This window comes from Balaenoptera borealis (assembly GCF_965194805.1).
Source record: "Balaenoptera borealis genome assembly, chromosome: 5".
Classification (NCBI taxonomy): Eukaryota; Metazoa; Chordata; class Mammalia; order Artiodactyla; family Balaenopteridae; genus Balaenoptera; species Balaenoptera borealis.
In genome coordinates, this window is record NC_138862.1 from 132,639,863 (window position 1) to 132,649,196 (window position 9,334).

General features: G+C 40.3%; 1 pseudogene across 1 annotated transcript; it reads left to right on the forward strand.

Annotated features, from left to right (window-relative positions):
• Nucleotides 1–7,988: 7,988 nt before the first annotated feature.
• Nucleotides 7,989–8,928, forward strand: LOC309629098 (neo-calmodulin-like; annotated as a pseudogene). Its single transcript has one exon. The product of its transcript is annotated as a neo-calmodulin-like (transcript).
• The last annotated feature ends 406 nt before the right edge of the window (nt 8,929–9,334 follow it).

Consider the following 9,334-nt stretch of genomic DNA (forward strand, 5'->3'; position numbering starts at 1 on the left):
CCAAACTGATTGCTGCCATGCCTCTCTTTGTATCCAAGCCCTTTGCACCATGACTTTGCATGCCTCCCTCAGGTGAATGGTCCAGCAGACTAAACAACAAGTGCAAAGACACTGAGGCAAGAAGGAGCTTGACAGTGTTCAAGAAACACAGAGAAGGCCGGTGTGGTTGGAGTGCAGGGAGAGGGACTGGGGAATGATAGAAAGTGAAGTCAGAGAGAGGACAACACCAGATCATACATAGCCTTTGAGACTAGAAATCTCTGGCAACAGTAGAAGGAAAAGCCCAAACCACTGTGGCCTGCTTATACATGAGTACAGAAAGACCTATGGTTAAAATAGCAAAATGCTTTCATTCCAGTTGGTAAATAGCCACTGTGCTGATCCCCCCTAAAAGTCCCCACCGCTCTGGCCAGCCAGGCCTCTCCTTGAGGGCCACAAACCTTCCAGGATCCTGTAATTTAAGAATTCAGGGTAACTAGAAGCCTCTAACCCTGATCTAGTGCCATGACTACAGATGCATAACATTATCCCCAGGCAAAAGGAAGAGCATTTCTTTATATACATCTTTATGAAGTTCAAAATAAACATGTATTCATTCAATTAGTAAATATTTATTAAGTAGCAACTATAGGCCAGGAGGTATTAGAGGTGTCGGGGATGAGTGAGAGTAAACAGGCCAGTTTCTGCCTTCACAAAGCTTAGAGTTTGGACTTTAGGCAAATTATTGCCTGCAGGGAGCAATTTTTAGGCAGTGGTTCTCAACCTAAACTACACAGCAGAATCACCAGAGGGTTTTTAAAAGTACTGATACCTAGGTCCCACCCCAAGAGGGTCTGATTTAATTCCTCTGAGTAGTGGCCAGGGCATTGGAAATTTCTAAAAGTCCACCAGCTGATTCAATGTGCTACCAGGGCTGAGAACTTCTCTCCTAGAGATATGAGCCAACGTGGATGACAGAGTGGAACTGTGACATTTTAGTAAAATTTATGGTCGCAGACATAGACAGTTAAGTCTTCACTGCATTTTAATGCATAAAGATAAATCAAGATGGAAACATGATTCTTTCAAAGGTGTTTTTCAGAAAGTTCTGGAGGCCGTCTTTGTAGAATGGTGTTCTGACTAATGCTGCCTGGCAGTCTGACCCAATGTTAGGCAGGTCAACTCCACGTACTCTGCCAATACTCAGCAAAACTCTCGGCTTTGTGAAATAGAATTCCTGAGGAGAAGGACCTCTAAATGTGAACACTCCTACCCTTCCCTTCCCCCACCCATAACCTGTCTGTACGTCCCAACCAAAGCCAGCAGTCAGCCTGAGGAATGGGTGAACGCCCAGGACTCCATGCCACAGGTAAGGAATCCAGCCCTCGGGGTCAACAACCAAAACTTGAAGCTGCTTTGCACACGGATTTATTACCTCTCCAAACCACTTTCCAGTTGCTTCCTTCAGCTGTCCATCAAGTGACAAATGTTTAGGATGAAACAGAATCAGAAACTCCTTGAAAATATTTGACCCAAAGGAGAGTCAAGAGGAGCTATGGAAAGGGAAACATGCACCAAATGCTGGGCTGCAGCATAAAGATTTTTCTAGATTCATTGGGTCACAGAGAAGCATCAAAGCACATTCTAGGACAATGAATGTGCTCAGGGCTAGCTCTTGATTATTCCGTCCTAATGAAGGGGTACAATTATGTGAGTTTTCTGAAACAGCAGCTGATTTTAATGAGCGGTTTGGTTTTGACTCTGGAAATCACTACTAGGTAAATAAAAACGTACCCAGCATGTCTGACCATTTTTCAGCTGGGCAGCTTGGAATGTGGCCAAGAATGTAGAAAGAAAATGGCTAGCATTTCAAACTTCATCTGAGAAAACCCACAAAACAGAAACATCTTAGTGGAAACAGCAGAGCTCTGAATTATGATTTAGAAGGCAAGAATTCTTGTCTCTGGTCTATCGTGACCAGGTGTGTGACATGGGTAAGTAACTTCTCTTCTCTCTGTGCCTCAATTTCCTCACTTTTAAAATGAGGGGACTAGACTTAAGTGATCTCCAGTAGGACAGATGGGTAAAATGGAATTTAATATCTGAGAGAGAGAGAAAAAAAATACTGATATGTGGAGAATGAAAACCACTGTCAGGGAGTAACCAAATTTGTATTTGGAGCCCAAGACACTCCTAGGGGATGAGGGCAGGAGGGGATCAAGATGCTTACACTTTTTCTCAAAAATTAAAACTAGTCAGGGTGAACTGGGGATTGCCCTGAGCTATTCCTAGAGTCAGAGAAGGGCCACGACTCTAGGTAAACTCACCACCAAGGAGAAAAGATAGGACCACCAGCCCAGCTTCTGCACCGACTTAGGAGTTCAAAAGTGTAGTGCACACTGGGACCAGACCCAACCCAGGATCAGGGAGCAGGTTTGAGTTCTGGGGAAGTGGCCATGTGAGTGTGGAGCTATAATGATGGGAGTCCAAGCCAAGTTTGCCTGAAGCCCACCACTGGCTGAACTTACTCCTGAGGGCTGGGACCTCCTCTTTGGCCGCTTAAAGAAGAGCAGTGGCCCAAGCAAGCTACACTAGCGGCTTCTCCTAGAGCCACCAACCTCTGTGGAACGGCAGAGTCCCCAGTCTCAGTTGGGACTCCAGAAGTTGAAACAGAAATGACCAGGACAGCCCTGGCCTATTAGAGGAAGGGGCTCTCAGCAAAGGTCGCTGTGTTTCCTGTTCACTGGGCATGCGAGAGCTCCCACATTCAACTTTGGGCCCCCACCTGAGCAGCGCCTTATTTGCATCCCAAACTATGAATTGGGGCACTCCAGTTACAGAACTATAAGATCCCTTACAGCTCTAATATGATGTGGTTTTAGTGTACCCACACTAAAGTCACAAAGACTGACTTTATTTCAGAGTTTAGCATATAACTATACCCTTAAGTTTGTAGACATTGGGACTCTTGTCTAAAAAAAGGGAGAAACAGGTAAATTAGGGATCCATCTGTGACCATTACATAGTCTAAAATAAACACAAAAGGCGTATCACTGCTAACGATCCATGAATTCACTCCATATGCATGCATTAGAGATCATTAAAGTGAAAGCTGGGAATGCAAAAGATAATTATATAGTTTGAATATCTAAAAATTTTTCCTCATAGAGGGCAGATTTGTATGTATGTGTAAAATATAAGTGTATTACTCCCAAATGGAAACTGAAACACATGCTTGCTTTAGTGGAAGGTGATCATTATATTAATTTCCTGTTTCAAATGGCCTTAGACAATAACCATCAGCTTTGTAAACGTGCGGACCTCTTGATCCAGCAATTTCACATGTAGAAATTTAACCTGATGAAATTTTTCACCAGTATACAAAAACAAATATATATGAATGTTCATTGTCACAACATTGTTAACAAAGAAAAAACTGAAAAGAATTGAAATATTCATTAATAAGGGATTAGTTAGATAAATTAGCAGGCATCCATATGCCAGGATACTCTGAAATTATTAAAAATAGTCAAATGTACTTTTATAGCAGAGAAATAATTTTATGTCAACTGAAGGAGCTGACATTTACAGTTTGTATGTTTACCCCACATCCATTCCCTGCTTCAAATCAAATTTACATTGAGGCTGAGGCCTTCCTTGTGTCAGGGAAGTTTGGTTACAAAGAGTGCTGATCACAAAAAGATAATTCCTCACACAGGTCAGAATGGCCATCATCAAAAATTCTACAAACAGGAAATGCTGGGGAGGGTGTGGAGAAAGGGAACCCTCCTGCACTGTTGGTGGGAATGTAAATTGGTGCAGCCACTATGGAGAACAGTATGAAGGTTCTTTAAAAAACTAAAAATAAAGCTACCATATGACCAAGCAATCCCACTCCTGGGCATATATCCAAAAAGATAGATGCACCCCAATGTTCACTGCAGCACTATTTACAATAGCCAAGACATGGAAACAACCTAAATGTCCATCGACAGATGAATAGATAAAAAAGATGTAGTATATTTATACAATGGACTATTACTCTGCCATAAAAAAGAATGAAATAATGCCATTTTCAGCAACATGAATGGACATAGAGATTATCATACTAAGTGAAGTAAGCCAGACAGAGAAAGACAAATATCATATGGTATCACTTACATGTGGAATCTAAGAAAAAAAAAAAGATACAAATGAACTTATATACAAAACAGAAATAGACTCACAGACATAACAAACTTATGGTTACTAAAGGGGAAAGGGGGGGAGGGAAAAATTAGGAGTTTGGGATTAACATAAGCACACTGTTATACATAAAATAGATAAGCAACAAGGACCTACTGTATAGCACAGGGAACTATACTCAATATTTTGTAATAACCTATAAGGGAAAAGAATATATATATATTTATATATACATATATGAATTTGAATCACTTTGCTGTCCACCTGAAACTAACATTGTAAAGCAACTGTACTTCAATAAAAAAAAAAAACCACAAAAAGATAATTCTTAGTGCTTAGCACCAATGACAAGAGACCAGAGAAAGGTATTCTCACCATCCCACTGGCACTTTTGAGAATGAAAGGGAGTGCTATTAATAATGACATGGAAATAACCTGGACTGTTCTGAGGAAACAGGGACACATTACCTGAACCTTTCTCTGAAGGTTAATTCATTTTCTTAGAAACCAAAGACAAATGTCATCTTTTAGTAGATAAGGCCTTTGCTCTCATGGAGACTTAGGTGAGGGGAGATGGCAAATAATAAAGAAAACAAAATAATGAACAAGATAATCAGAGACTAATAAAGCTTTGAAGAAAAAAATTTGAATAGGTGAAGTGATGCAGAGTGGGGAGGTAGAGTGGTCAGGAAGACCTGCTTAAGAAGAAAATATGTGGTGGGAGACCTTAATGTCCAGACAGGTTTGGTTATGCCAAGATGTGGGTGGAGCACTCCTGATGGATGACCAATGACCAATGATGCCTGAGGTCTCTGATATGTTGAAGGAATGCACCCCATGAAAGCAGAATTTGTTGGAGGGTTAATCAAGGGGATGACATGATCTGTATCACGGTCTAGGGGAAGGAATGAAAAAGAAGGAAACAGAGCCAAAGACACCCTGATGGAGGGGGATGGATGATGTGTCTGGGGAGAAAATTAGTAAAGGCAAGAAAAGGGGGGTGGGAGCATGAGAAAGAACCATCCTGGCACCTGCTCCAGACTAGAGGTGGTATAGCTGGTGCTGACACTGGACAGTGCCAGGACTGGCTCGCCTGAGGGGCTAAGGAGTTTTTCAAAAACTCCAGGGAGATCAGAGGGGGATAGCAAGAAAACCTCAAATTGGAGACGTGTAGCCTAGCCAAGAAAAGGCTAGTGCAGAGTTTACTCTTAATCTACAAACAGCAAATGCTGGAAAGGGTGTGGAGAAAAGCGAACCCTCCTGCACTGTTGGTGGGAATGTAAATTATACAGCCACTATGGAGAACAGTATGGAGGTTCCTTAAAAAACTAAAAATAGAACTACCATATGATCCAGCAATTCCACTACTGGGCATATACCCAGAGAAAACCATAATTCAAAAAGACACATGCACCCCAATATTCATGCAGCACTATTTACAATAGACAGGACATGGAAGCAACCAAAATGTCCATCAACAGATCAATGGATAAAAAAGATGTGGCACATATATACAATGCAATATTACTCAGCCAGAAAAAGGAACAAAACTGGATCATTTGTAGAGACATAGATGGACCTAGAGACAGTCATACAAAGTGAAGTAAGTCAGAAAGAGAAAAACAAATATCGTATATTAACACAGATATGTGGAATCTAGAAAAATGGTACAGATGAGCCAGTTTGCAAGGCAGAAATAGAGACACAGATGTAGAGAACAAATGTATGGACACCAAGGGGGAAAGTAGAGGGGGTGGTGTTGGTGGTGGTGGGATGAATTGGGAGATTGGGATTGACATATATACACTAATATGTATAAAATGGATAACTAACAAGAACCTGATATATAAAAAAAGTAGAAAAAAGAAGAAAAGGAAGAGGGAGGGCTAAATTAGGAGTATGGGATTAACAGACACAAACTACTATACATAAAATAGATGAGCAACAAGGATTTACTGTATAACACAAGAAAAAATATTTGATATCTTCTAATATGCAATAATGGAAAATAATGTAATATATATATATATATATATATATATATATATATATATATATATAACTGAATCACTTTGCTGTACACCTGAAACTACACAATATTATATGTCAACTATATTTCAACTAAAAACATCTGTAACAAAGGATATATTAAAAAATTTTAAAACTCACACAACTGTACACCAAAAAGAGAGAATCATACCGAATGTAAATTTAAAATTAAATTTTAAAAAGCTTGGGGAAGAACCATTTCTCACTAGGAATTCTGGTCTGAAGCATCAGTGCAAGGCCTCTGCCCACAGCAACCTATGAGCAAATGAAACTAGACAGAGCACAAAGGAAAACAAAAGGTACTACAGACCCGCCTCTTTGCCCTGGAAGTGCTTGCGGCATGTTTCTCCAGGCCTTCAGACTTGGGTCTTGGACTGGAACTACACCACCAGCTTTCCTGGACCTCCACTTGCAGAGGTATTTCTCAGCCTCCAAAATCAACTGTGTGGCTGAAGGGTCTTGTTGCTCCAGTCAGGTGTCAGGCCTGAGCCTCTGAGATGGGAGAGCCAAGATCAGGACGTTGGACCACCAGAGACCTCCTGGTCCCACATATCAGTCGGCAAGAGCTCTCCCAGAGATCTCTGTCTCAACGCTAAGACCCAGCTCCACTCAATGACCAGCAAGCTCCAGTGTTGGACACCCTATGCCAAACAACTAGCAAGACAGGAACACAACCCCACCCATTAGCAGAGAGGCTGCTTAAAATCATAATAAGTTCACAGAGACCCCAAATCACACCACCGGACATGGTCCTGCCCACCAGAAAGACAATATCAAGCCACACCCACCAGAACACAGGCACCAGTCTCCTCCACCAGGAAGCCTAAACAACCCACTGAACCAACCTTACCCACTGGAGGCAGACACCAAAAACAACAGGAACAATGAACCTGCAGCCTGTGAAAAGGAGACCCCAAACACAGTAAGTTAAGCAAAATGAGAAGACAGAGAAATACACAGCAGATGAAGGAGCAAAGTAAAAACCCACCAGATCAAACAAATGAAGAGGAAATAGGCAGTCTACCTGAAAAAGAATTCAGAGGAATGATAGTAAAAATGATCCAAAATATTGGAAATACAATGGAGAAAATACAGGCAATGTTTAACAAGGACCTAGAAGAACTAAAGAGCAAACAAACGATGAACAACACAATAAATGAAATTTAAAATTCTCTAGAAGGAATCAATAGCAGAATAACTGAGGCAGAAGAACGGATAACTCACCTGGAAGATAAAATAGTGGAAATAACTACCGCAGAGCAGAATAAAGAAAAAAGAATGAAAAGAATTGAGGACAGTCTCAGAGACCTCTGGGACATTAAATGCACCAACATTTGAATTATAGGGGTCCCACAAGAAGAGAAAAAGAAAGGGACTGAGAAAATATCTGAAGAGATTATAATTGAAAACTTCCTTAATATGGGAAAGGAAATAGTCAATCAAGTCCAGGAAGCGCAGAGAGTCCCATACAGGATAAATCCAAGGAGAAACACGCCAAGACACATATTAATCAAACTATCAAAAACTAAATATAAAGAAAACATATTAAAAGCAGCAAGGGAAAAACAACAAATAACACACAAGGGAATCCCCATAAGATTAACAGCTGATCTTTCAGCAGAAATGCTGCAAGCCAGAAGGGAGTGGCAGGATATACTTAAAGTGATGAAGGAGAAAAACCTACAACCAAGATTACTCTACCCAGCAACGATCTCATTCAGATTCAACAGAGAAATTAAAACCCTTATAGACAAGCAAAAAGTAAGAGAATTCAGCACCACCAAACCAGCTTTACAACAAATGCTAAAGGAAATTCTCTAGGCAGGAAACACAAGAGAAGGAAAAGACCTACAATAACAAACCCAAAACAATTAAGAAAATGGTAATGGGACCTACATATTGATAATTATCTTAAATGTAAATGGATTAAATGCTCCAACCAAAAGACATAGACTTGCTGAATGGATATAAAAACAAGACCCATATATATGCTGTGTACAAGAGACCCACTTCAGACCTAGAGACCCATAACAGACTGAAAGTTAGGGGATGGAAATAGATATTCCATGCAAATGGAAATCAAAAGAAAGCTGGAGTCCAAGTGGAGCGAGTGAGCTGAGTGTTTGTGTAGTCGCGTCCCGGAGACTGGTAGCCCTTGCAGCATGGCTGACTGACTGAAGAGCAGATTGCAGAATTCAAAGAAGCTTTTTCACTATTTGACAAGGATGGTTATGGAACTATAGCAACAAAGGAATTGGGAACTGTAATGAGGTCTCATGGGTAGAATCTCACAGAAGCAGAGTTACAGGACATGCTTAATGAAGTGGATGCTGATGATAATGGCACAATTGACTTCCCGGAATTTCTGACAATGATGGCAAGAAAAATGAAAGACACAGACAGTTAAGAAGAAATTAGGGAAGCATTCTGTGTGTCTGATAAGGATGGTAATGTCTATATTAGTGCAGCAGAGCTCTGCCATGTGATGACAAACCTTGGAGAGAAGTTAACAGATGAAGAGATTGATGAAATGATCAGGGAAGCAGATATTGATGGTGATGGTCAAGTAAACTATGAAGAGTTTGTACAAATGATGACAACAAAGTGAAGACATTGTACAGAGTGTGTTAAATTTCTTGTACAAAATTGTTTATTTGCCTTTTCTTTGTTTGTAACTTATCTGTAAAAGGTTTCACCCTACTTTCAAAAAATAAATATGCATGTATTAGGACTTCATTCCTCCATGTTTTCTTCTCTTATCTTACTGTCATTGTCCTGAAACCTTATTTTAGAAAAATTGATCAAGTACCATGCTGCATGTGGCTTACTCTGGATATATCTAAGCCCTTCTGCACTTCTAAACTTAGAAGGAGTTGATCAAATGAGGGAACATGTGGGTTATGCTTTCTTTTTAAGTTGTTTTCTTTAGGAACTGTCAGCATGTGGTGTTTGAAGTGTGGAGTTGTAACTCTGTGTGGGCTATGGACAGTCAACAATATATACTTAAAAGTGGCACTATTGCAAAATGGGTGTTTTATCCAGGTACTCATACACTATCTTTTTGTACTGCGGGTCCTGTACCAGAAGCAATTTCTTTTATTGTTACTTGCTTGTTGTTTTA